This window comes from Vombatus ursinus, unplaced genomic scaffold, assembly GCF_900497805.2.
Source record: "Vombatus ursinus unplaced genomic scaffold, bare-nosed wombat genome assembly UNPS02014779.1, whole genome shotgun sequence".
Classification (NCBI taxonomy): Eukaryota; Metazoa; Chordata; class Mammalia; order Diprotodontia; family Vombatidae; genus Vombatus; species Vombatus ursinus.
In genome coordinates, this window is record NW_020954557.1 from 46,315,604 (window position 1) to 46,341,994 (window position 26,391).

General features: G+C 38.4%; 1 protein-coding gene across 1 annotated transcript in view; it reads right to left on the reverse strand.

Moving 5' to 3' along the window:
* The window catches only part of MYO3B (myosin IIIB), a 628,721-nt gene that overhangs the window by 149,566 nt on the left and 452,764 nt on the right, over positions 1 to 26,391 (reverse strand). The gene's annotated exons all lie outside the window — the stretch shown is intronic.

Here is a 26,391-nt window from a genome sequence, read left to right on the forward strand (position 1 = left end):
TTACTTTATGGAGCTAGAAAAAAAATCATCTGGAGGAACAAAAAGTCAAGAACTTCAAGAGTAGCAATAAAAAAGAAAAAAATAAAAGAAGTTGGATCTAACAGCACCAGATCTCACACTATACTACATAGCAATAATCATCAAAATTGTTTAGTACTGCTTTAAAAATGGCAAAAATGGGGAGGTGGAGCCAAGATGGCAATGACTTGCTTGAACTCTCCCTCAAAACCCTCCAAATACCTGTAAAAAATGGCTCTAAACAAATTCTAAAGCAGCAGAACCCACAAAAAGACAGAGTGAAACAAATTCATAGGCCAAGACAACCTGGATGGTTGATCACAAATGTATATCGCAGGCCTCAGAGGACTGAATCGCGGGTAACTGTGGCGGTTTCCAGACTTCTCCACCCACGAGCACCAAAGACAACTTAGGAGGTCAGTGGGAAAAGTCTGTTACTGCGATGGTGAGAGAGAGAAGCTAGGTCCCAGCCCCAGTTCCTGAGCGAGGCACCAAGGCGGTGGCTGCTACCTGAGCTTCCGGCCCACAGACTGAGGGGGAATCCAGTGGCTGATCAGAGGGTGATTGCAGGGATCTCTCTGCTGGTGCAGGATTCTCTTGCTTTCCCTGTGCTTGGATCTGGGTCACAGGTCTGGGTGGCATTCCTGGGGCAAGGAGGAACACTGGCATGGTGGAGCTCATAGTGGCAATGGAGAGGAAATCCTCTTCACAGTTCCAAGACAGAAAAGAGTGCTTGTGGTTACTTACAGACCAGAACACAGGCTAGGAAAGGAATAAACACCTCGCTCTTAATCATAGCACCTTGGAAGAACTGAAAATTTACAGGTCTCTAGAAGTATCTCTGAAAACAGCTGCACAAAACCCCTGAAGCTTGGGACAGTACATTCTCCACACTGGAAACAGACTCCTACCTTAACAAAGAGTTTATAACTTGAGTAATTGGTTGGGATTATGAGCAAGCAGCACAAAAAGAGTCAGACTATATTATCTTACTTTGGTGACAAAGAAGATGAAAACATACAACCAGAAGAAGACAACAAAGCCAAAGCTCCTACATCCAAAGCCTCCAAGAAAAATATGAATTGGTCCCAGGCCATGGAGGAGCTCAAAAAGGATTTTGAGAAGCAAGTAAGAGAAGCAGAGGATGCTAAAGGAGACCCAAAAAAAAAATACTGAAGAAAATAACACCTTAAAAAATAGCCTAACCCAAATGGCAAAAGAGATCCAAAAAGCCAATGAGGAGAAGAATGCCCTAAAAAGCAAAATGGGCCAAATGGAAAAGAAAGTCTAAAAGCTTACTGAAGAAAATATTTCCTTAAAAAGTAGAATAGAGCAATTGGAAGCTAGTGACTTTATGAGAAATCAAGACAGTGTAAAACAAATCCAAAAGATGAAAAATTAGAAAACAATGTGAAACATCTCATTGGAAAAACCACTGACCTGGAAAATAGATCCAGGAGAGAGACTTTAAAAATTATTGGACTATCTGAAAGCCATGATCAAAAAAAGAGCCTAGACATCATCTTTCAAGAAATGATCAAGGAAAACTGCCCTGATATTTTAGAACCAGAGGGCAAAATAGAAATTGAAAGAATCCACTGATCTCCTCCTGAAAGAGATCCCCAAAGGAAAACTCCTAGGAATATTGTAGCCAAATTCCAGAGTTCCCAGGTCAAGGAGAAACTATTGCAAGCAGCCAGAGAGAAACAATTCAAGTATTGTGGAAACACAATCAGGATAAACAAGCAGCTTCTACATTAAGGGACTGCAGGTCATGGAATATAATATTCCGGAGGGCAAAGGAGAAAGGATTACAACCAAGAATCACCTACCCAGCAAAACTGAGTATAATCCTTCAGGGGAAAAAATGATCATTCAGTGAAATATGAGACTTTTAAGCATTCTTGATGAAAAGACCAGAGCTGAATAGAAAATTTGACTTTTAAATACAAGACTCAAGTGGAACTTGAAGAGGTAAACAGGAAAGAGAAATCATAAGAGACTTATTAAGGTTGAACTGTTTATGTTCCTGCATGGAAAGATGATATTTGTAACTCATGAGACCTTTATCAGTATTAGGAGAGTTGGAGTGAAAAAATATAAGTATGTATGGATAGATTAGATAGATAGATAGATAGATAGATAGATAGATAGATAGAGGGCACAGGGTGAGTTGAAGATGAAGGGGTGATATCTGGAGAATAAAATTAAGTGGTGAGAGAGAATTATACTGGGAGAAGGAGAAAGGGAGAGGCAGAATGGGGTAAATTATCTCACAAAAAAACAGAAAAGAAAAGGCTCTTACAGTGGAGGAGAAACAAGGGAAGGTGAGAGGGAATAAGTGAATCTTATTCTCATCAGATTTGGCTTAAGGAGGGAATAACATACACACTCAATTGGGTATGGAAATCTATCTTACCCTCCAGGAAAATAGGGGGAGGATGGGGACAAGAGAGCAGGGTGATGATAGAGGGGAGGGCAGATTGGGAGAGGGGATAATCAGAAGCAAACACTTCTGAGGAGGGACAGGGTCAAAAGAAAGAACAGAATAAATGGGGGGGGCAGAATAGGATTAAAGGAAATAGAGTCAGTTTTTCCACAATATGACTACTATGGAAGTGTTTTGCATAACTGCACATGTATAACCTGTATCAAATTGCTTGCCTTTTCAATGAGGGTGGGTGGAGAGGGAGGAAGGGAGAAAATTTGAAACCTAAAGTTTTAAAAACACATGTTTAAAAAAAATGTTTTCACATGCAACTGGGAAATAAGATATACAGGCAATGGGATACAGAAATCTATCCTGCCCTACAGGAAAATAGAAGGGGAAGGGGATAAGAGAAGGGGTAGAGAGACAGAAGGGAGGGCAGTCTAGGGGAAGGGGTATTCAGAATACAAACCATCTTGGGGTGGAGGGAGGGGCAAGATGGGGTGAAAATTTGGAACTCAAAATCTTGTGGAAGTGAATGTTGAAAACTAAAAATAAATAAATTTTAAAAAAAATAAATAAAAATAGCAAAAATGATCAGTGGGACAGATTAGGTACACAAGACCCAGAAAGAATGAACATGTTAGCATATTGTTCAATATGGACCCCCCACTCCAGGAAGAAGACCTTGCTACTCAACAAAAAAACTTGTGGGAAAATGTGGAAACACTGGCAGAAATCAGATTTAGATCATGATCTCATTCCACATACAATAAGCTACAAATAGATATGTGATCAAGATAAAAGGTGACATCTTAAACAAATTAGAGAAACAGGGAAAGAAGGATATTTTTCAACTATCAATAGGAAGGAAAAGAGATATTGCCAAAATATGAGATTGGGTAGATCATATAATATAAGATATACCTTTTTGATTACATAAAATTGAAAAGCTTCTGTACCAACAAAAGCAATGAAATTAAAGTTAGAAGGGAAACAGTTAAGTGAGAAAAAAAAAATCTTTCCAGCAAGTTTCTTTGGTAAAGGCCTGGTATCTAAGATATACAGGGAACAGATTCAATTACAAATGTATAAAAAGCCATCCTCCAATAGATAAACTGTCAAAGTTTATCTATTGACTATGCAGTTCACAAAAGAAGAAAGCATGCTATCATCAATCGCATGAAAAAATGCCCAGAGACTTAAAGCAAATCATAGTAACATAATAACTACCTTACATGGATCAGATAGGCAAAGATGGCAAAAAAAGGAAAATGAAAATCGTGGAAAGAATGTGGGAGAATAAGCACAATAATTCATTTTCAGTGGAGTTATCAGTTCTATTTGTAACCATATCTCCAGTCACTAAACTATGTTCACCCTCTGATATAGTGATACTCCTCTCTAAATGGTTTATGCCTCAAAGAGATCAAAGAAAAAGAAAATTGACTTATAGGTACAAAAATATTTAGAGCAACTCTTTTTGTTGTAGCAAAGAACTAAAAACTTAGGAGGTGCCCATAAAGAAAGGCTGAATAAATTATGGTATACTAATAATACTGTATTGTAAGAAATTATGAAAGGAATAGATTCAGAGAAATCTGGGAGGATTTGTACGAACTGATTCAGAGTGAAGTGAGTAGAACCAAGAAAACAATTTATACAATGACTATAATATTGCAAAGGAAAACAACTTTGAAAGACATAAAAACATTGATTAATGTAATGACTGACATTAAAAATGATGATGAAATGTTCTTTCCACCTCTTGAAAGAGGGGTTATAGACTAGAGGGGCAGAATGACACATACTTTTTCAGACATGCTGAATATATAATAGTAATGATAATAGCTAGCATTTATACAGTGCTTTAGATTTACAAAGAGCTTTACAAATATTATTTCATCTTATCCTCACAACAGCCCTGGGTGGCAGATGCTATTAGTATCCCAATTTTATAGACAAGGAAACTAGGGCAAGCAGAGATTAAATGACTTGCCCAGGGTCACATAGCTAGTGTCTGAGGTTAGATCTGAACTTGTCTTCTTGTTGCCAGGTACAGTGCTTTAACCACTGTGTAACCTAGCTGCCTCCAAATATATGGATTTGTTTTGCTTGACTATGTTTATTGATTACAAAATAGGGTGTGAGTATGAGTGTGTGTGTGTGTGTGTATGTGTGAAAGAGAGAGAGAGAGAGAGAATTGGGGAGAAGGAAAATGGATTTTCTCATTATTTTCATGTTCTGACATGTAAGGGCATGAATTTAGTACTTCATCCCCACCACACTGAATCTTCACCTGGTGATGTCAAAGTCCAACAATTAGGGTAAATGAATTCTTAAGGTTAAGTCAAGTACATCACTGTTGATGTCTTCTTGATGGAAGGTGAGGGGGAAGGGAAAAAGGAATAAGAAAACAACTACTACAAATTGATGCTGAGTCAATAAGAGCTAAAAATTTTATAGCTTGAGAGACCAACTCTCCATTTTGAGTTCAGTTGACTCTGGAAAGTTCCCAGGTGAGAAGAGCAGAGTGTCAACTTATGACCCAAGCAAGACGCCAGCTGCCAACTTCTGATTCATGGAATAGGGCCATGTCTAAAAGTTATCACCATCAACATCATTGGGAGAAAAGGGGAGCAATTAGGTCCCAAAAGCCTAAGTCAGGCTTGGTTAAATCCAGCTAAAAATGTGTTATTACTGGTCCATCTGCAGGTCAATTCAGATGCCAATTGCTTTTAATTGAAAGACTACAAAGTAATTAAGGTAATTAAGATTTTTGTTGTTTCTGCTGTTTTTCCCTAAAGAAAAAAAAAGATAAAATTCTAAACTGAAATTCAACATGCTGCAGTCAGAAATCAGCAAATGTTTCATGGAATTTTTAATAAGTTACTTTAGTTCAAGTGAATTCAATTCAATAAACACATCTACTACATGTAAGGCACTATGCCAGGTCTAGCAGAACCCTGACCACAACAACCAGAAAAAAATCCCTGCCAGGATCTTATGGTCTATTTATGTTCTAAAATACTAAAGAGAACAAACTAGGAGAGCAAGGAATAGTTCACCTGTCAGATTTATGGAGAACAGAAGAATTTATGACCAAACAAGAGATAGAGAACATTATGAAATGTAAAATGGATAATTTTGATTACATTAAATTGAAAAGTTTTTGCACAAACAAAGCCAATGCAAAATCCACATCCAGAGAAAGAACTATGGAATTGGAATGCAGATGGAAGCATACTATTTGCTCTTTTTTCTTCTGTTTTGTTTTGTTTCTTCTTTCTTGTGATTCCGCCTATTTGTTCTAATTCTTCTTTACAAAATGACTAACGTGCAAATACGTTTAATAGGAATGTATATGTAGAGCCTATATCAGATTGCAAGCTGTCTTGGGGAGAGAGGGGGAAAAAATTTAAAACTCAAAAGCTTATGGAAGTGAATGTTGAAAACTAAAAATAATAAAATAAAAAAACTTAAATAAATACCTAAATTAGGAGGGAAGCAGAAAGCTGGGAAAGAATTTTTACAACCAGTGTCTCTGATAAGGGCCTCATTTCTAAAATATATAGAGAACTGAGTCAAATTTATAAGAATACAAATCATTCCCCAATTGATAAATGGTCAAAGGATATGAACAGGCAGTTTTCAGATGAAGAAATTAAAGCCATCTATAGTCACAAGAAAAAATGCTCTAAATCATTATTGATTAGAGAAATGCAAATCAAAACAACTCTGAGGTACCACATTACACCTATCAGATTGGCTAACATGACAAAACAGGAAAATGATAAATGGGAAGATGTGAGAAAATCGGAACACTAATGCATTGTTGGCGGAATTGTGAACTGATCCAACCATTTTGGAGAGTAATTTGGATCTATGCCCAAAGGGCTATAAAAAAGTGCATACCCTTTGACCCAGAAATAGTACTTCTGGGGCTGTATGCTAAAGAGATCATAAAAATAGGAAAAGGACCCACATGTACAAAAATATTTATAGCAGCTCTTTTTGTGGTGGCCAAGAATTGGAAATTGAGGGTCTGCCCATCAATTTGGGAATGGCTGAATAAGTTGTGATATATGAATATAATGGAATACTATTGTGCTATAAGAAATGATGAGCAGGTGGCCTTCAGAAAAACCTGGAAAGACTTGTATGGACTGATGCTGAGTGAAGTGAGAAGAAGGAGAACGTTGTACACAGTAACAACAACATTGTATGATGACTAGCTTTGATAGACTCAGCCCTTCTCAGCAATGCAGGGATCTAAGACATCTCCAAAAGTGTCATGCTGGAAAATACCATCCACATCCAGAGAAAGAACTATGGAATTGGAATGCAGATCGAAGCATACTATTTGCTCTTTTTTCTTCTGTTTTTTTTTTTGTTCTTCTTTCTTGTGATTCCGCCTATTGGTTCTAATTCTTCTTTACAAAATGACTAACGTGCAAATATGTTTAATAGGAATGTATATGTAGAGCCTATATCAGATGGCAAGCTGTCTTGGGGAGAGAGGGGGAGAAAATTTAAAACTCAAAAGCTTATGGAAGTGAATGTTGAAAACTAAAAATAAATCAATAAAATAAAAAACTTAAATAAATACCCAAATTAAAAAGAGAAATAAAATAATAAAATGCTGAAAAGTAAACTCCTTCTACTATTATTAATGTTGACTGCTTCATTCATTATTGTAGTAAAAGTTCTATAAGGGGCCGTTTCTTATTGAAACAACTTTTCACCAAGTTGTTAGCATCATGTTTTATAGTAGGTGCTTGATAAATGTTTGTGGAATAAATGAATGAATCGCCTGTTTCCTTTCTCTATCACCTCAATTTTTTTCTGATGTTTGAAACTCTCACTAGAAGGCATGCTAATGGAGGCTGGCTTCAGTTAATTGCACTTAGTGACTGATCAATTCTTGCTCCAAAGTCCCGCCAAATGTTCCAGTTGGCCTAGTTCACTGGCTGTGGTCTAACGATGCCAGAACTTTTGTTAAGATTTGTCTAACTAGCTCACAACCCCCGTAATATCTACCTTGCAGGCCTGTAGTGGCAAGAGCATTCCTAAAACCATTCCAAATTTTTGCTTAGAGTTCCAGAATCCAAACTCAGAATTCTTTTGGAGAGAGTTCTTGTAGTCTTCCCCTGAGAGAGAAGGGGACTCTTGGGTGGGACAGTAAGAGAGTTATATACTCTGGTAAAGGATTAAAAAATGGATGGTGTGAAGTTTGATTTTTAGAGGTTAGAGGTAGCTCCTTAGGAGTTCTGACCACCAACCCCATCCAGATCTTCACCTATGTAACAAACTTCAACCCATTGGTCAATTGAAGGAAGATAGGGTTCATTCTTGAAGATTTATTAATAATAACTAATATTCTCAAATGATCTAGGTCTTATCTTCTACCCAAAAGGTCCTTCATTGTCTCTTTGAATTTTCCTTACTTTTAGAGTATTCAAATCAGATCACTTACTAGCAACCAATAAGCAGTTCAAACATAAGCATATTTATTAAAATAAATAGATAAGGAAACAGATGGGACTTCAGACTAAAGCTACTAGCAAGGAAAAAACTCATGACATCAGTTGAGAAGTTCCTGCAATGTGGATAGAGTTGGAGTTTTTTTAGTGAAGACAGCATGGATATCCCCTCTTGGCCCTCATCCTCACTTACCTCTGGCTCACCCTTGGAGCCTTGCCCTCTGCTTGCTCCTTTTCTTCACACTCAGTCTATATCTACTGGCCCACTTGTATACACAGCAAGGTTGCTGTAACTCCTGCCTCCATTTTGAAAGCCCCAGGCCTTGCCCAACAGCAGTGCCTCCACCACTGTCACAGCTCTTTCTTTGTTGGGCAAACATGTTGCTTTCCAGTTCTCAGTACAGTTCACTGTTCTCCATTCAGTGCCCAGGATCTGTACATTCTCCCGTGCCTTTGGCCCACAACATTCTGAGAAATTTAGTCTTTGTTCTTCTCTAATAAATGTGTGTATATTAGTGCCCTAATAAGCCAGGGAAAAGAAGAGGAGCAAAAGATCTCTAGCACACTTACTGTGTAGCATTCAAACCCAGCATAATGAGTTAGCATGAAATATTTTATCTTTATGAGGGCAAATCAGCAATAGCTTAGAGAAATCCAAGAGCTAGCTATACTTATCTGATTTATGCACAAATATAGAGCTTAGCATTTAAATTAAGCAGTATGCCTATTTTTGGAATAAAGGAATAAATGAAAAACATTTATTTATTAAGCCCTTACTATATGCCAAAAACTATGCTAAAGATGAGCATAGAGAGAGCTCTGCCCTCAAGGATCTTACGTTCTGATGGAGAAAGACAGTACGTACAGGGGAGAGGTGACCGGGGAAGGAAGTTTTGCTTCAGGAATATGGAAAATGTGCTGGCAGATGGTGAAATGATTTCAGTTTGCTGAATGGTTTGACTGTTTGTGAACTTCAAGCATGGTCTGGGGTCCAAGGCTACTCAGTAGATATAGCGGACTGTGAGTTATTTTGTATATACTCAGTTACTAATCGACTGGGTTGGGCCTTGTGGCAGATCTTCCAAATGAGTGATTTTCCTTCCCTAGGAGCTAGAGCATGCATCAAAGAAGACCCCTGGGTAGGGAAGTTCGGGTCCCAGGTCTCTGGTGCGAAAAGTACTGGTCCAAGTTGGGAGGAAAAGATCAGCAGAATCAGGCAGATGGTGAGAAGTCTGGCTGGCTGGGATGAGAATGGGAAAACATATTCTGATGCCTAGGGCCAGCCAGTGGATATAGTGGGATGAGTGGGTGAGCTTTACACATATCTAGTGTTTCTCTGAATAAAACCTTTGCCTTTGAAATTAGAATAGTGTATACACTCATCTTTTAAATACATCGTAGATCTCTTTTATTTGTTGTTTAGCTTGTTTAAATTTGTTCTTTCAAATAGTCTGCTTAATGAAAATACTTCACAGAATTTTAATGAAAACAGGGATGTTATTAATTTCTGCTTTTAATGCTATTGCTACACTGCATTAAAGTTTACACACATTGTCTTTTCTTTAAAATAGTGTAGTTTGGAGTTAATTGATTTATATGTAATTTTATTTAATTTGTGTATTTTAATGTCTGTGGTTATTACGTTTATAATGATTTTTTTTTAAACAGAAGGATCCCTTTGGCAAAACTTTGTGTTTTTACATCTATGGTCAGACTAAACTGCCTCAAAACTGGCACAGAATGATTTTTCTAACAGCTCATTACCAAGCAACTACTGAATGCACTTTTGGTTGAGGATGGAAAAGGAAATTCGAGTGTAAGAAAACAAGAACTCTAAATATTAAATGATCTCATTTAGGAGAATCAATGAAACATAACTAGCTTCCATTATGTAAATTGCTGAACATGGGATGTATCAACAAATAGGTCACATTCTCATCTCACATAATGGTTATAGTACAAGATGATAAACTCTTGAGCAGGAGGTCCCTTCACTGTGTATGGTACCTAGAACAAAGTGCAATTATCCAAATTCTTAGACAAATCTACAATGCTTTAAAAATTAATAATAGAAAAAAATAAAAAAGAATAAAATAGAAAATGAATAATAGAAAACACAGGAGACAACCTGGTGAGCACAGTGTTTGCGAATGTTATTCCTCACATGAGGAACACGTTAATGGGTTCCTATTTTGGAGGACAATTTCACTGACCAAGTATCACAAACAAAGCCACTCCAGCTTTATGAAAAATCATTAGGAATCTTATACTTATTCAGTTCAACTCAATAAGCACCCTTTAAGCACCCACTATGTGCCAGGCACTATATTGGGGGCTATGGATACAAAGACAAAATGAAATAGCTTCTGCCTCCAAAGAGCTTATATTCTATTGCGAGGGGACACAATATGTATACATATATTAGTCACATATGTATAAATAAGTAAATTTACACTTATGTAAAATGTATACAAAGTAATTTCTGAGGAGGGATAGGGCACAAGCCTAATATTAAGGGCAGTTTGATAATAGTAGAACCGGGGTCCTTGTGGGATCTCCAGTGGAAAGGTAGGAAAGCGAAAATAAAAAGTATTTCAGAGGGGGTTGTTGTTCAGTTGTATCCAAGACAATACTGGTGTTTTTTAAGGAGGCAGAGGGGTACAAGTGGTCCAAAACCCACTTTTGACACCTGTATGACCTTGAACAACTCACCAAACCTCCTCAAACCTCAGTTTCCTCATCTGTAAAATGAGTCAGGTTGGATTAGATGGTTTCTGAGATCCCATCCACTTCCAGATCTATGTGTAATCTTATGGTCTTAAGTCTGCAACTCAGAAGCACAGAGATACTGAGTAGAATTAGAGGAAAGCAACAGATTGGCACTTCCTTCACAGCAGCAAACGTAATGATTATTTGATTATCACTCCCTGAGAAAGAGGTAGAAAGTAGCGGAAGGGGCAGGGTTAAAGGAACTAGTATTATCAAGCAGAAAAAGGATGAGAAGGAAGAGGCAATTTGGTTTCCAACCTTATCATTCAACTGAAATGTCTCTCCAAAGTTACTGATGATATCTTAAATTCCAAATTTGATGGTCCTTTCCCCAGTACTCATCCTTCTCAACTCTGTAGCATTTCATGTTGCTGACCACCCTCCCTCCTCATAGAGGATCTCACCTCTCTGGGTCTCTTTTGCTGATGTACCTTCCACATCATGTCCCCATCATGAATGTCCCCCAAGTCTCTGTCCTTGGTCCTTATTTATTTCCTCTCTATATTCTCTCACTTGATCTCATTAGCTCCCATGAGTTATGTTTTCACCCCTAACCCTGCCTCACTTAAATCCAATTCACTTGCAAGCCAAGACATCACCCTCCTAATGTCATTGGTCCTTTTGGAGAACAAAGGACAAACAACAATGGCAACAACAATTCACCCTTAATCTTTCTCTTGAACTTCAGTCCTGCATCTCTCAAATGCTTATTGGGTATTTTAAATTGGGTGTCTTGAAGATATTTCAAACATAACATGGCCAGAACAGAACTCATTAACTTTCCCCTAAACCAGGGGTGGGAAACCTGTGGCCTGGAGGCCACATGTGGCCCTCCAGGTCTTCAAGTGCAGCCCTTCGATTGAATCCCAAACTTCACAGAACAATATGTTCCATGTTCTGTGTTTGTGATTGTGTTCTGAGAAGTTTGGATTTAGTCAAAGGGCTGCACTTGAGGACCTAGAGGGCCACATGTGGCCTCAAGGCTACAGGCTTCCCACCCCTGCCCTAAACCCCGCCCTCTTTCAAATTTCCCTTTTCTGGCAAAGTCTCTACCATCCTTCTGGTCGCCTATGTTTACAACCTTGCTATTATCCGTCCCCCCCCCACACAAAAACACCCCACATGCCTAATCAGCTACCAGAACATGTCATTTTTACTTCCATAACAATTCTCACATCCATCCTTTTTCCTCCACTTAAATACTCACCTAAAGGCCCCCTAACTGGTCTTCCTATTTCAACTTTCTTCTCTTCCAAATGTATCCTCCACACAGCTGCCAAAGTGATTTTCCTCAAGTGCAGGTCTGACTATGTTATTCTCCTGCTCAATAAATTCCAATGGCTTCCTATTACCTCTGAGATCAAACTCCTCTGTTTAGCTTTTAAAGTCTTTCATTATCTGGGCCCCAATTTACCTTTGCAACCTTATTATACATTACTTCCTCCCCTCCCCCTAGGTTTCTGAGCTCCAGTAAAACGGGCCTTCTTACTCTTCCTCAAAAACATAACACTCCAATCTCCCACCTCCACACCTTTGTACTGGCTGTCTGCCATGCCTAGAATGTACCCTTGTCTCACCTATGCCTTTCAGAATTCCATGTTTCCCTTAAAACATGGACACCTTCTACATGAAACTTTTCCTTATTCCCACCAGTTCTTAGTGCCATCCCTACCAATTTACCTTTGGTTTATTTTGTGTAAATTTTGTTGTTTATGAACATGCCATCTTCCCTGGAGGAACATAAGGTCCTTGAGAGCAGAGCCAGTTTTATCTTTGCCTTTATATCATCAGTACCTAACATGGGGTCTAACAAATACTTGTTGATTGGTTGACTGACGAGGAAGAAAAAAGAGGAAGGATAAGGAGGGAGAAAAGAGGAGGAAGGAGGAAAGGGCTTATGTAGATTTTTAATAGTAATAGAGCTTGGAAAAGCTCAAAGTCGGGGTCAGGAAATCTCTGTGAATCATTTTCCATTGACAAAAAAAAAAGCTGCCTCTTTGAATTTAATTTCTTTACCCTTCTTTCTACACACCCCTCCCCCAAGTCAGTCAGAAATGTATTTGTTCAGTTTTATCTCAACTGATTTTGGTCTGGATCCACCAGCAATACCAGAAAAAAAAAATCATCTCCATGAAATAGCCAGACCCGATATCCATAAAGGGGAAGGTGGGAGATGGGGCATGTCTTCCTTTTTTGACTTCTCACCTTTGAGTCCAATCAAGTTAGCTCCCTCTGAGTCCTAAACAACAAGCGAAGCATAATGTAAGAGAAGCTATAGCCCAGAGCTAAACACCAAGCTGACTGCTCAACAAATCAAGACATCCATTTTTTTCTATAGGTCTTTGTATAATGAAGAGGAAAAACATTAAGAAAATAAAATCATTATCCAATATAATGTACTTTGCCTCAAGAGAGCTCTTGGAGAAGCAGTGACAATCTCCCTTCTTAGCCCTGGATTCTCTGAGCCAAGATAAGGCAGTACATGGTAGTTCAAAATGCACTGGTGGAGGGCAGCCTGATGTACAGGACATAACTCTGATATTTCCAGACAGTGCACAGCTAGAGCTGTAGGTCTGGAATCAGGAAGACCTGAGTTCAAATTTGACCTTAGACACTTCACTGGTTGTCTGTGATCCTGGGTAAGTCATTTAACTTCTGCCTGCCTCACTTTTCCCATCTGTAAAATGAGGATGAGTCCATTTAACAATGGGCTTTCCAAAAGCACAATACACTTTAAAGTTTAATTTCCATTATTTTTGTTTTCTCCATCACTTTAAGTCGAGAAATCAACAAAACAACAAATCAAGCCCTGCTCTGTAGTTTTTCTATTTCAGTGGTGTAAATGCTTACACTGAAAATTAAAAAATAGAGTCAGTAAGAGCTAGCTCCAACACACCCCTGACTGCAAGTGAAAATTTCAGGAGTTACCACATCCCTCATTAATTAGTAAAGAGAGGGAGAAAGGCCCCTGGCTTCTGGGGTTGCTGAGAGGAAAGCACTTTTCAACATACAAAGTGTCAATGTTTACCCTCCTTACTGTTCTCTGTGTCTCTCCTGTAACGGTGCAGGAGTTGGGAGGTTGTGGGGGGGTGGGGATGATGGAGCTGTTGGAGATGTTACTGTTACCTCTGCTCCCAAGCCTAGAAGGTTGATAGATTAACAGATAAAAAGACTTTGCTTGAGGAGAACATAACTCACTTGATCAAGATCAGAGGAAACTAGGAAGGTCCCATAGAGCCAGATGCTGGTGCAGTGGATAGAGTGCTAGGCCTGGAATCAGGAAGATCTGGGTTTAAATTCAGCTTCTCACTTTCTAGTTGTGTGACCTTAAGCAAGTCACTTCATCTCTGCCTTAGTTTTTCAGCTGTAAAATAGAGTTAATAACAGCACCTACCTCTTAAAGTTGTTGTAAGGCTCAACTTAGCACAGTGCCTGCCACATAATGGGCATTATATAAATGTTCATTTTCTCCCATAGGGCAAGTTTTGAGCAGTTTTTTTTCCATTCTGTCTTTTGGATTCTGCCCAACCTTCTCATTAGTCTTAATTGCTGATAGAGAGCAGCCTTAAGGAGGGGCAAGAGATACTCCCCCCCCCATCCTGGCATTAAGAATACACTTACTTGGGGATCTGAACCTACAAAGTAGGCCAAAATGGAAGGTGAAGAGCACTCACAAAAATCTGCAAATACGACAGTTCAACAAGTATTTATTAAACACCTATTATACACTAAAAAAAATAAAGAATACTTACTTAAGGATAATGAATCGGAAGATAAACAGAGGAAGAAAAATAATTAAAAACTAAAGTCCAAAGGAAAAAAAAAATTCTTCTTGAGAGACACATAAAAAATCATGCAAATGACAAGCCGTATAAACCAAGCCTTTCTGTAACACACAAACAATGTTAGATATAGTCTTAGGTTGAGTAAGTGATCACCTAGCTACTTTCTCTTTTTTCAAGGGGCTCTAGTCTTGGCAGAAGGAAAGGGGAAGGAGAAAGGAGAGAACCCATCTATTGGAAGTTATTTAAGTTCTTGAAGCCAAACATGAAATAGATTTAACTGTCTGCATAATAAGGTACCTACCTAATAAAGCAAATAAACCACAAGTTAGGAAGTAAAATTTCTCTAGGCACAATAAGAGTTTATTCCATGAACATCAAATTCTGGAAGTCAAACTTTGACATTCTTATTCAAAAATTGACCCTGCTTGCATTGACAGCTGTATTCCTGATGTCCTGGGAGCCCGCCAAATTGGAACTTGGCATACACAAAAATTGTATTTTGACCTAATAGCATTTAGGAAAGCAAAATAAAAATTTAGTGGAGTTGGGCTTTTTTTCCCCTCAGAAATGTTTGCAGTAACAATCTGTCTAGAGATAATTTAGAAAAACTAACCAAGTTTGCAAAGAGATTAAATGAGTTTAGATAATTTGCATGCGAGATAATGGTCCACAAAAATTCCATCCCTTAACCCAATTCCAAAAGGATTATGGTCTCAGGCATTGTGGCTTGTCACATGCCTACTACACCCACCTCTCACCACTAGGGGAATCTGAAGATTTAATGCTACAAGAGACTTTGGAATGCCTTCAGTCCAACCCCCTTATTTAACAGATCAAAAATTAACCGAGGAAAAGTGATTTGCCCAAGGTCACATAGGTAGCTACTGAGGTAGGATTTGAAGCTAGGTCATGGGAACACAGTAGATAGAGGGCCTGGAGTCAAGAAGACTCATCTTTCAGAGTTCAAATCTGGCCTCAGGCACTTACTAGCTATGTGAACTTGGACAAATCACTTAACCCTGTTTGCCTCAGTTTCCTCATCTGTAAAATGAGCCACAGAAGGAAATGGCAAACTTTTCCAGTATCTTTACCGAGAAAACCCCAAATGGGGTCATGAAGAGTTGGATACTACTGAAAATGGCTGAGCAACAACATTCTAGCTCCAAATCCAGAGTTCTTATCACTTCTACCACCACCTTGAAAGAGGTGTGAGAAGCCAGGAAATTGCTGTTCCACGATCAGAGCAAAAGGATGGACTGCAGAGACAGAGTACTCAACCTAGATCCCTTACTATTCTCCAGCTCTACATATTCAGGGGCAATGGGGGTGGCGCAGAATCATTGAATCTAAGAGTTGGAAAGGACCTTAGAGATCATCATTTTGATGAGTGGGCAAATTATAGCCCTCCTCCTCTTTTTATATTGGTTGGGACCTAAGTATGTTTTTAAAATATTTTTAAATAAAATTTTATTGCATTTAAAAATTTAAAAAAAACTATTCTTAGGGGGGCAACTAGGTGGTGCAGTGGGTAGAGTGGAGTGAGGAGGACCTGAGTTCAAATCCAGCCTCAGACACTTGACACTTGCTAGCTGTGTGACCCTAGGCAAGTCACTTAACCCCAATTGCCTCACAAAAAAACCAAAAACAAAAAACCCAAAAAAATCTATTCTTAACTCCTGGGTTATACAAAGGGGCATTAAAAAAACAAAACAGGTGGCAGGGTGGATTTGGCTCTTAGCACTAATTCATAGGAAGTTTCTCCTTATATCAAGCCTAAATACATCCTCACTGAAACATTCATCTGTTATTCCTAGTTCCTCTCTACAGAGCCAAGAAGATAAAAAGTAGAAAGAATGCTAGATTTGGAGTCAGAGGACCTGGGTTCAAATCCTACTGTTTGCTATCTGTGTGACCTTGGACAAGTAATTTATCCTTCTGGACTCGTTTCATCATTTATAAAATAAGGGGAGGGGTGTCAAACTAGGTGACCTTTAAATTCTCTTTCAGTTCTAAATCTATGATCCTAAATCTAATCCCTCTTCCATGTGACAGATCTTTAAACATTTAAAAACAGCTCTTATATAAAGCCCACCCTCAAATATCTTCTCTCAGCTAAACATACCCAGTAGCTTGATTCTGATTGTCATCCTCTGAATGTGAGTTACTTTGCTAATACCATGCTTAAAATGGAGCATCAAGAACCAAACAGGATACTTCAGATGTGGTCTGACCAGGGCAGAGTATGGCAAGATCATTGCCTCAATGGTCCCAGATGTTATGCCTTTCTTAATATAGCTTAACATCACATTTATTTTTTGTTTTGGTTGCCATATTACACTGTTGACTCACGTTGAACCTGTAGTCCACTGAAATCCCCACATCCTACTCAGATGAATTGCCATCTAGACATGTGTCCCCCATCTTGTGCTTGTGAAGCTGACATTTTGAACCCAAGGAAAAGATCTTATATTTATACGTTTTAATTTAATCACATCAGATATATACTCAGCTCAGTGCTCTAGCCTAATAAGATCTTTCTGAATCCATGATTCTGTTATTCACTGTGTTACCTACCTCTCTCACCATTTTGCCATCTACGGATTTAACAAGCTTATTATGCTTGCCCTCTATGCCTGTATCTAAGTTGTGGAGAAAAATATTAAGCAATATAGGACCAAAGATTGCTGGGCTACTCCACTAAAGGTTTCCTTCCTCGTTGACAGCAAGCCATTAACAGCTACTAAATCAGTTCCAAATTCACTTAGCTATGCTACCCCCACATGGCAGGTTACGAGAGGGCCCATGTGGCCCTCTAGGTCCTCAAGTATAACCCAACTTTGTCAAAGGGCTGCACTTGAAAACCTAGAGGGCCACATGTGGCCTTGAGACCACAGGTTCCCTAACCCTGTGGGCCTAGCCCATAGCTCTCCATCTTGGCTGCAAGAATGGATGAGAGCTTCTATCAAATCCTATGCTAAAATATAGGTTAAATTATATCTACGGCATTCTCCTAACCTAGTGGTCTAATAACCTTGTCACAGAGGGATATGAGATTAGCTTAGAAGTTGGGCAAGTAAGTCATCAATCTTCCTGAGCCTGTAAAACAAAAGGGTTGGATTAGGATGACCTCTAAGGTTCCTTCCAGCTCCATTATCACTTCTTCCTTCTCTAGGTGATCATTAACCACTTCTTTAAGAGAAATATTCATCATTCAGAGTCAAAGTCATTGGGCTATGCTTTAAAGACTCCATACTTTGTCTTTCTCTCTCTCTCCCTCTCCCTCTCTCCCTCTCCCTCTCCCTCTCTTGAAAATCAGGACAGTATTTGCTCTACTACAATCTTGCAGCATCTATTCTTGCAGTAACTATCCTCTCAAAGATCACTGATGGTAACAGTGAATCTTCCTGTGTTAAGAGGATTTAAAAAAATGCCACATGCACAGTTAATCATTCATCCATTCAACATCTATGAATCACCTTCTATGTGCAAAACACTGTGAGGAGCACTAGGGAAGATACAGAGATAAATAAGACTTAGTTCCTTCTGAAATGAGTGATCTAATGGGAGAGACAAGACAGAGGTACAAATAAATATGATACAAAGCAGGATATGATTGGCACATAAAAGAGGCATGATATACTATGAGTTTTGAGGAGGGAGTGATCATTTCTGTGGCATTCTAGCTGGGATGAAAGCACGTACTTTAGGAATAGGTAACAATATCAACGGAGTCAAGGAGAAAAGAAAGTATGAAATGTGGTCAAGGGAATGTGAAGAGGAGAACAGTGAAATAAGACGGAAAGATATGTAGGAGCGAGATTGTGGAGGTACCTTAAACCAGGGTAAAGTAGAAATCATAGAAGGTTTTTGAGGAGGAACATGACATTTTCAGGTGGCACAATGAATAGAGTGCTGGGCCTAGAGTCAGGAAGACCTGAGTTCAAATTCAAACCTCCAACACTAACAAGCTGAGTGACCCAGGGCTAGTCACTTAACTCTATTGGCCTCAGTTTCCTCATCTGTCAAATGAGCTGGAGAAGGAAATGGCAAACCATTCCAGTACTTTTGCCAAGAAAATCCCAAATGGGGTCACGAAGAGTCAGATGTGACTGAAATAACTGAACAACAGTAACAAGAAATAACATTTTCAGATTTTTCAATCCTGAAGAGTAATCTGGAAGTGGTCTGTAGAATAAACTGCAGTAAGGAGAGACTGGAAGGGGAACAAGCAGTAAAAAAGCTTTCGCAATTGTTTTGCAAGAAAGAATCTTAGAACATTAGAGCTTGAAGGCACCTCAGGAGGCATCTAGTACAATTCCCCATATGATGAAGGCCTGAATTAGGTTGGTGTGTTTGGAAATAAAAAGGTGAGGACAGATGTGAGAGATACTCTTACTTAAACCTTTTTGAAACATGCAATTTTAGACATTGGTCTAAGTTGTGGTGAACTATTACATTTTTAATATATTTATTTGCTGTCATGTTTCATTTTTTGTTTAATTTGTTCTGCAGGGTAAAGGTAATCCTGAATGTGTAGCGGATCTCATCTGCTTTAAGAAAAGTCGTTCAAGGGACAATTTTAGAGAAACCTGGGTAGACTTTTATGAACTGATACAAAGTAAAGTGGACAGAACCAGGAGAACAATTTGTATAATGAAACAACATTGTAAAGACAAACACCTCTGAAAGACTTAGGAACTCTGATCAACACCATGATCCCAGAGGACTCATGATGAAACATGTTTCCCATCTCTACATAGAGAGGAGATGGACTGAGAGTACAGAATGAGACATAATAGATATGGCTAATGTAGGAATCTGTTTTGCTTGACTGGACATGTTTACAATAGGTATTTTATTTTTCTTGCTTTCTTAATGGGGGTAAGGTAGGGAAAGGAGGAAAGATTGAGAGAAGCTGTGTGGTTTGTTTGAAAATAAAATATTTCATTTTTAAAAAGTTCTTCAAGTCAAACTAGAAGACAAATGGTCTTAGGACTGACTATAGATATGAGAGGTTTCACATAAAGCAAGTAAGTATAAAATTAGAAAACAGAATTCTGTATTAGCAAAAGGACACTTCGGAAAAGATTGGGGATGCAGGCCTCAGTGAGTCTTGAGTAACTTCCTGAGAATTCCAGCTGTTTTTCAGAAACAGTCCTTTGCCTTTGGCCCCCAGGGCTTCCACTTTTACTCATGACTATCTTCATTAGTCTCCTTACTAAGTCCCCAACTCAAGGCACCAAGCTACTTGGACTTTCCTCTGGCTCTAAGCCAGCTTGGCTCCCTGAGTTTAACTATCTATCATATTTGTACCCTGATTACTTATCACCTCCATCTTCTACCCCTGCCACCAATATTTGATACCTTGTTCCTATTCACTTCAGACAACTATAGTGGTGTATTTTCAGAGCTTAGAGATCATCTACTTCAACACTTCTCCCCACCCCATTTTACAGTTAAGGAAACTGAGACCCAAAGAGGTTAAATAACTTGCCCAAGGTCACACAAGGCCTCTGATACGTATCAGTTATGTAACATTAAGTTACTTAACTTCTCAGTGTCCCCAGGAAATTCTCTAAGACTGTAAATTGCAGAGCAGGTATTGATCTTCATTGGTAGAGGGAGTTTCCTTACTGGGAGTTCCCTATAAAAATAGAATCTGGTCCCCCCCAAAATGTGCAAGTTACTGAGGCTACCAGGCATAGGTTTCAACATAACAGTATATAGTTAGGAAAGCAGACATAGACAATTACCTTCTACTTAGAGAATGCTTCCAGATGAGAAGACATTTCCCCATTTACAAAATTAAAGAAAATAGCCTCTGCTCTCAAGGAGTTGACATTCTACTGAAGGGATACATCAAATGTACATACCTCCACACATAAGTACATTTTCTAAGATCTATTTAAAAGGGAAAAGAACATACAAATTCAGATAAGGTAATTATAAATAAAAACAAAATTAATGTATCTTGGATTAATGAGGTACTAAAATTTTCTAAGCTATTCTATCTGGCTTCAGTGCTCCTGGTCTAACTTGGCCCATCGGGAGTCTCTCTCTAATCTTAGGTGTGTCGGCATTATTGGTTGTCCTTTGTTCTGGAAGAGGACCATGACATTAGGAAGGTGATGCCATGACATGCAACTGAATTGGATTTAAGTGAGGGAGGGTTGTGCAAAGTCATCAGTCTTACTTTCTCCTCCACTGCCATCTGGGTCCAGTGGCCAGATATAGATCAGGATGACTAGAGATGGCCCTGGAAGCAATGGGAGACCTTGACCTCTTTAAGCTAAGGTCTTTAACAGGTTTCAGTTGACTGAGGCTGGGTGTGTCAGTATGGAAGAAAAGAGAAAGAAGGAAGTAGTTATTAGTTACTAGAGTTCTCCCCCAGTTATGAGTGTTCCCTTCTTCTTCAAATTATCTTGCATTAATTTCTTGTATGTATGTGTTGCATGCCCCCAGTAGAATGTACACTCATTGAGGACAGGCACTGTTTCATTTTTGTCTATGTACTTAGCACAGTGCTTCATATATGTTATACATTTCATGACTGCCCACTGAAATGGAAATCCTACTCTTTATAACCACAAGGCAATAATGGTATTTCCCTGCCCCAGGATACCCCAAATCCCTGGTTCCATACCTAGATTTTTAGGGGCTTCACTGATTTGCAAAGGAAGAGGAGAGAGGGACTAGACCTGTGATTTCAATGGTGGGAGGAACACCTGGGGTAGCACCTATGATGTAGCTCAGGTAGCTCATGAACCTAGAGAGTGCCTGGAGGCTAGTTAGCATGTGTTAGAGGCAGGACTAGAATCCAGGTCTTCCTGACTCTGAATCTAGCTGTTATCTGACTATGCTACACTTGCCTCTCACTTCACTGATATTGCTATAAAATAACTAAGCTAAACTAGGTTAGGATAACAATTTCTCCTTATTGAAGGAAGATGAGAATAACATTCTCCTAAAGCAGTAATTCCCTACACTTTGGCAGTTCAGATGTTCTCTACTTTAAGATTCCTTCTTACTCTGTGGCAAATTATATATATATATATTAGTTAAAGGGAATTAAAATTAATTTTAATTTCAAGATGCAAATTCATAACAATATGTGAGATGGCTGAAGACACTCTAATAATCATAAAGCCAGCACTGGGAATAACTATAATATATAATATAATAACATACTATATATAATATAATATGATATAATATGATATAATATAATATAATATATTACCATATATAATAACAGAGTCAATAGACTTGTCAATCTCTTAGAAATCATGTATACAAAAAAGTATCATTCTTCCCCCATCTTGTGCACGTGTGCACAAGATCTATTCACACTGCTTCTAAGAAGGAAGCAAATATAACATTTACCCTGGTAATGGGGAAATATCTTCCCATCTACAAACCTTCTTTAAGTGAAAGGCATTTGTGTGTGTGTGTGCGCATGCGAGTGTGTGTATGTATGTATGTATGTATATGTGTGTGTGTGTGTCCTGACTACGTACTGATGATCAGGTACATTGCCTGTGTTTTCTTTAATATGACATTTATGATTATAATGAATAAATACAACTGATGTGCTTATGGCAAATTTTATGGGATAGGACAAAATGTAGAGGACAGTATCAACAACCAGGAAGCTAAAAACAGCAAGGATTCAGAATCCTAAAGACGGCCCTGAAATTAAGAGTGAGTGGCTACACGGTATTTTATGTGACATTTGGTAATGAAATTTGGGAGGGACCTCAAAGGAGCAGTAGCCAAGCTTTCAAGAGTGCAGTCTGGTTTCCATGTGATTCCCAGAGCGATTATTTGGACTTTGTTTGAGACTCCATTGTGTAAACATTTATCTCCAAATGGATGACATCTGAGCTCGTTATGATAAGGGTGGTTGCAGTTTGGCAAAGTACTTCAATCCTTTGCCAGCATTGGGGGGCTCTTTTGCATTGACCTAATGGCTTGTTTTGCCTGTTGTAGCTTTCTATTTTTGTAATAGTTCTTGTCCAGATTGAGCTCAAGTTCCAGTCCTATGAGGGCCAAGGAGAAAAATCCACCCTGGTGTTTTCTTTCTGGTTGTTGAATTACAGCCAAGATAAGGAGAACCGGTAATGTGCACCACGAAAGGCACAGGAGGATAATACAATGTGTACATTAAAAACAGTCATGAACTCTAAGTACCTGAGGTTTGCTGAGAAGACCTGACTTGTGTAAGAAAAAAAATATTAAAATCAGATCAATGCAAGAAGGCACGACATAGACTGTAATTAACCACCATCTCAACAGCTCTTGCTCACAGTCCTGTTGAGTTTGTACTGGATGGTCAGGGAGAATTAAGCATCTTTAAAGGTTATTATAGGATCACAAGTTTAGAGCCAGAAGGGAACTTAGAAGTCATTGAGTCCAATTCCCTCATTTTGCAGATGGGGAAACTGAAATCCAGAGAAATTAAAATACTGATCCGGATCAAGATCATCTATGTAGTAAGTAATAGAGACAGGATATGAATTCAAATCCTCTGACTTCAAATCTAGCATGTTTTCCACTGAACCGTGTTGCCTTATTTCTACCAGGACAGCAGTAGCTCCTAGACTATGAACTGCAGACCCTTGCAGGGGATGTGGAGCAACTGCCAAAGGTCCAGAAATTCACGTGTATATCAAGGATTGTCCTTTTAATCTTTAGTAAGCTCCAATAAAATACTGAATGCAACTCAGTATAACATATATGCAAACTTTTTTTTGCAGACAATGTCTCATACATATGTGCATTACTATTTTTTTTCAAAATTATGTGTTAATCTTTTTTCCTTTCTTCTCTCCCTTCTTTCCTCTTTCTTCTTTCTTTCTTTCATTTTCTGTTGCTCTGTCTTTCAGGGGTGAGTGTGGGTAAAGAATCAGACCTATGATTTCATCTGTGTAGATGACTCATGATATGAAAACTCTTTCCACCAATGCAGATCAGAATATATAGTTATAGTCTTAGAGAGTTGCCTGAGGTACCGAGAAGTTAAGTAACTTACCCCTGGTCACAAAGCTGGCATGTGTCAGAGGCGATGCTTAAACTTAAATCATATGGATCCTAAGACTAGCCCTCTCTCCACTAATCCACGCTGTTCTTTAGATGTTGCTTTGATAAATAAAGTATAAATTCACTTAAAAGCTTGATTGATTTCATAGGGGCTTTTCAATTAACAGATATAAATAGTATATTTACTATCATGTTTGGAGTCTGCGAAAATTTTTAGAGTTAAGAATGGGTCCTCATTCTATACAGTATAGTATTATTCTCTATATCGTTGTTGAGTCATTTCAGTTGTGTTCAATTCTACATGACCCAATCTGGAGTTTTATTGGCAGAGATACTGGAGTGGTTTGTCATTTCCTTCTCTAGCTCATTTTACAAATGAGGAAACTAAGGCAAACAGAGATAAGTGACTTGCCCAGGGTCACACAACTAGTAAGTGTCTGAGGCCAGATTTGAACTCAGAAAGATAAGTCTGACTTCAGGCCTGGTTCTCTGTGCACTATGGTGCCACCCAGCTGCCCATTATTCTCTATAGAATATAGTAAAGATACTATAAATACATCCTTATAGCACTTAATCATTTCTTTTTCATTCGTTCATTCATTCATTCATTCATTCATTTACTCAGTCAGTCATTCATAGCCTCTGGAAGTCTATTCCTTCTTTCACAACACCTGATGTTCATAATGATCCCAAGTTATCAAGAAAATGCTTAACTTATATTCAGAGATCTTTGTTTAAGAAGACACATAGGAGAATTTCTAAATAAGTAAAATAGAAAAAACTATGCAGTTTAAAGAGATTTTTAGGTTATCTGGGAAATGTCACTTATATTGACCAGCTGATTTCCCAAATTTATCAAGTAAAAAGGATATTTTACTGTGGCAAAATCAGTCAGTCAGAACTCCAGACTTTTCTATTGGTGCAGCACAAATTAAATGCTTTAGATAAGGAAGAAAAGTACTGTGCTTTCTGAATACCCTTTACCTGTTATGTGCAATCCCTTCCTATTAGGATGTGGAAAATGAGTCAGCTCCCAATATTCATACTTGTAAGGCAGCGGTGTTTCATTGAGATATAAATGTTAAAGCCAGGATCATGGAAATCACTTAGTACAGTCCCTTCATTGACAGATCTCCTGGCAATATGCTCAAGATAGTTGTCATGATTTAATCATATTAATTAATATTTCTTTCCCACCCTCATTTAATAAAACACATAGGCTTTGATGAAGTAATTTTTTTTAACCACATGTGAGAACACATTCGTTGTATGTTGGTGTTTTTGAAGTGGAAAGTGCCAACACACATTTTTTTCCATGTGACCATAACAGATTAGAAAAGGACTAGACACCAGTTTCCGTGAAAAATTGAGTTCAGATCAAACATGGGCCATTGGTGGGGAAGAACATCATCCAAAAGGGGACAGTTAATTGTAAAGCAATTTTGTAGCATACGCTATTTGCTGTAAACTGGTGACTGTTTAAAACACACAAATATACACATTCTCCAGCCTTTCTCCTTGAATTTCTCTTTATCACTTCCTAATGTTGGAGGCAAGTGTGTGTGCAATGACAACCATTCATGTTTACCTCCAAAGAACAAATCATGCTAATTTTTTCTACTAGCATGCTGCACCTATTAGGGGTGTGGGTAGAGAAGGAGTACTAATTGATTTGCTTTTCCATTCAGGTCTATCATAAATGCATTTAAAATGAGTTGTCACTTAAATAGTGCTTACTTACTGTTACATTGCATTCTTGCTTCTACTACAATTTCTATGATACTGGGAACTCAAAAATTCATATTTAAAAGTAATAGCAAGCAAGCATGTGAATAATTTGGAATGTTCAGAAGTTTTGGTTTCCTTTTATAGAAGGAATGGTTTCCTTTTTAGTTATTCATTTAAAGTATAAGATATTTTATTTTTTTCTCCTGAAAACTATGTGTTATGATGATACTTTTGTTTTCATGAGTTTGCTTCTCGATTAGTTTATCTTGTTAAGTTCTTCTGTTGAACAAACCAATATTGCATTTACATATACTGAAAAGCAAGCATTCTTTTGCTTCTTATCTTCTCCCTCTTCTCTTCCTGTTTTTCCCCTCCTCCATCTCAGCTCCCACTTGCTGTTTAGAGGCAGCGAGGTGGAACAATGGATAGAGCACTGGGCCTGGAAGACTCATCTTCCTGAGTTCAAATCTGGTCTCAGACACTTAATAGCAGTGTGATCCTGGACAAGTGACTTAACCCTGTTTGCCTCAGTTTCCTCACCTGTCAAATGAACTGGAGAAGGAAGTGGCAAACCACTCTAGGATCTTTGCCAAGGAAACCCCAAACAGAGTCACAACGAGTTGGACCTACTGAAATGACTGAACAACAATAATTGTCAATATTTTAATGTATAGTTTTACTGAATCACTCTAAGAACCAAAATCATCATATTGCTCCCTCCTCTTGTGCCCCCCTTTTCCTCAGCATCTCCTTAACCCATCCCTAAACATTGGCTTGGGGCATAGAAAATATTTCTCCTTGACAGCTTTACTATTTAACATATATCTATTTAAAAGAGTTCTGCTTTGATGGGCACACCCTCTCTGGTCTCTCTCCAAGAATTTGAGCTCCATATGGACTGAAGGTCATATTAAATTTATAATGAATTTCCTATTCTGTACAACGTTCCTACAAAGATTCTCTCTTGTCACTGACAAATAGGCTGCAGAACAAGAAAATGACACCAACGAGTCAGGTATGGGCTGAGAATCATGCTCCTACGTCAGAGAAAGAGATCGCGCATCAGAGGTTACCGCCAAGGCTTTCAAGTTGAAAAGGTTTCTTCCCTTGAAGTGTCCTGAACACTCATACACTCTATTTT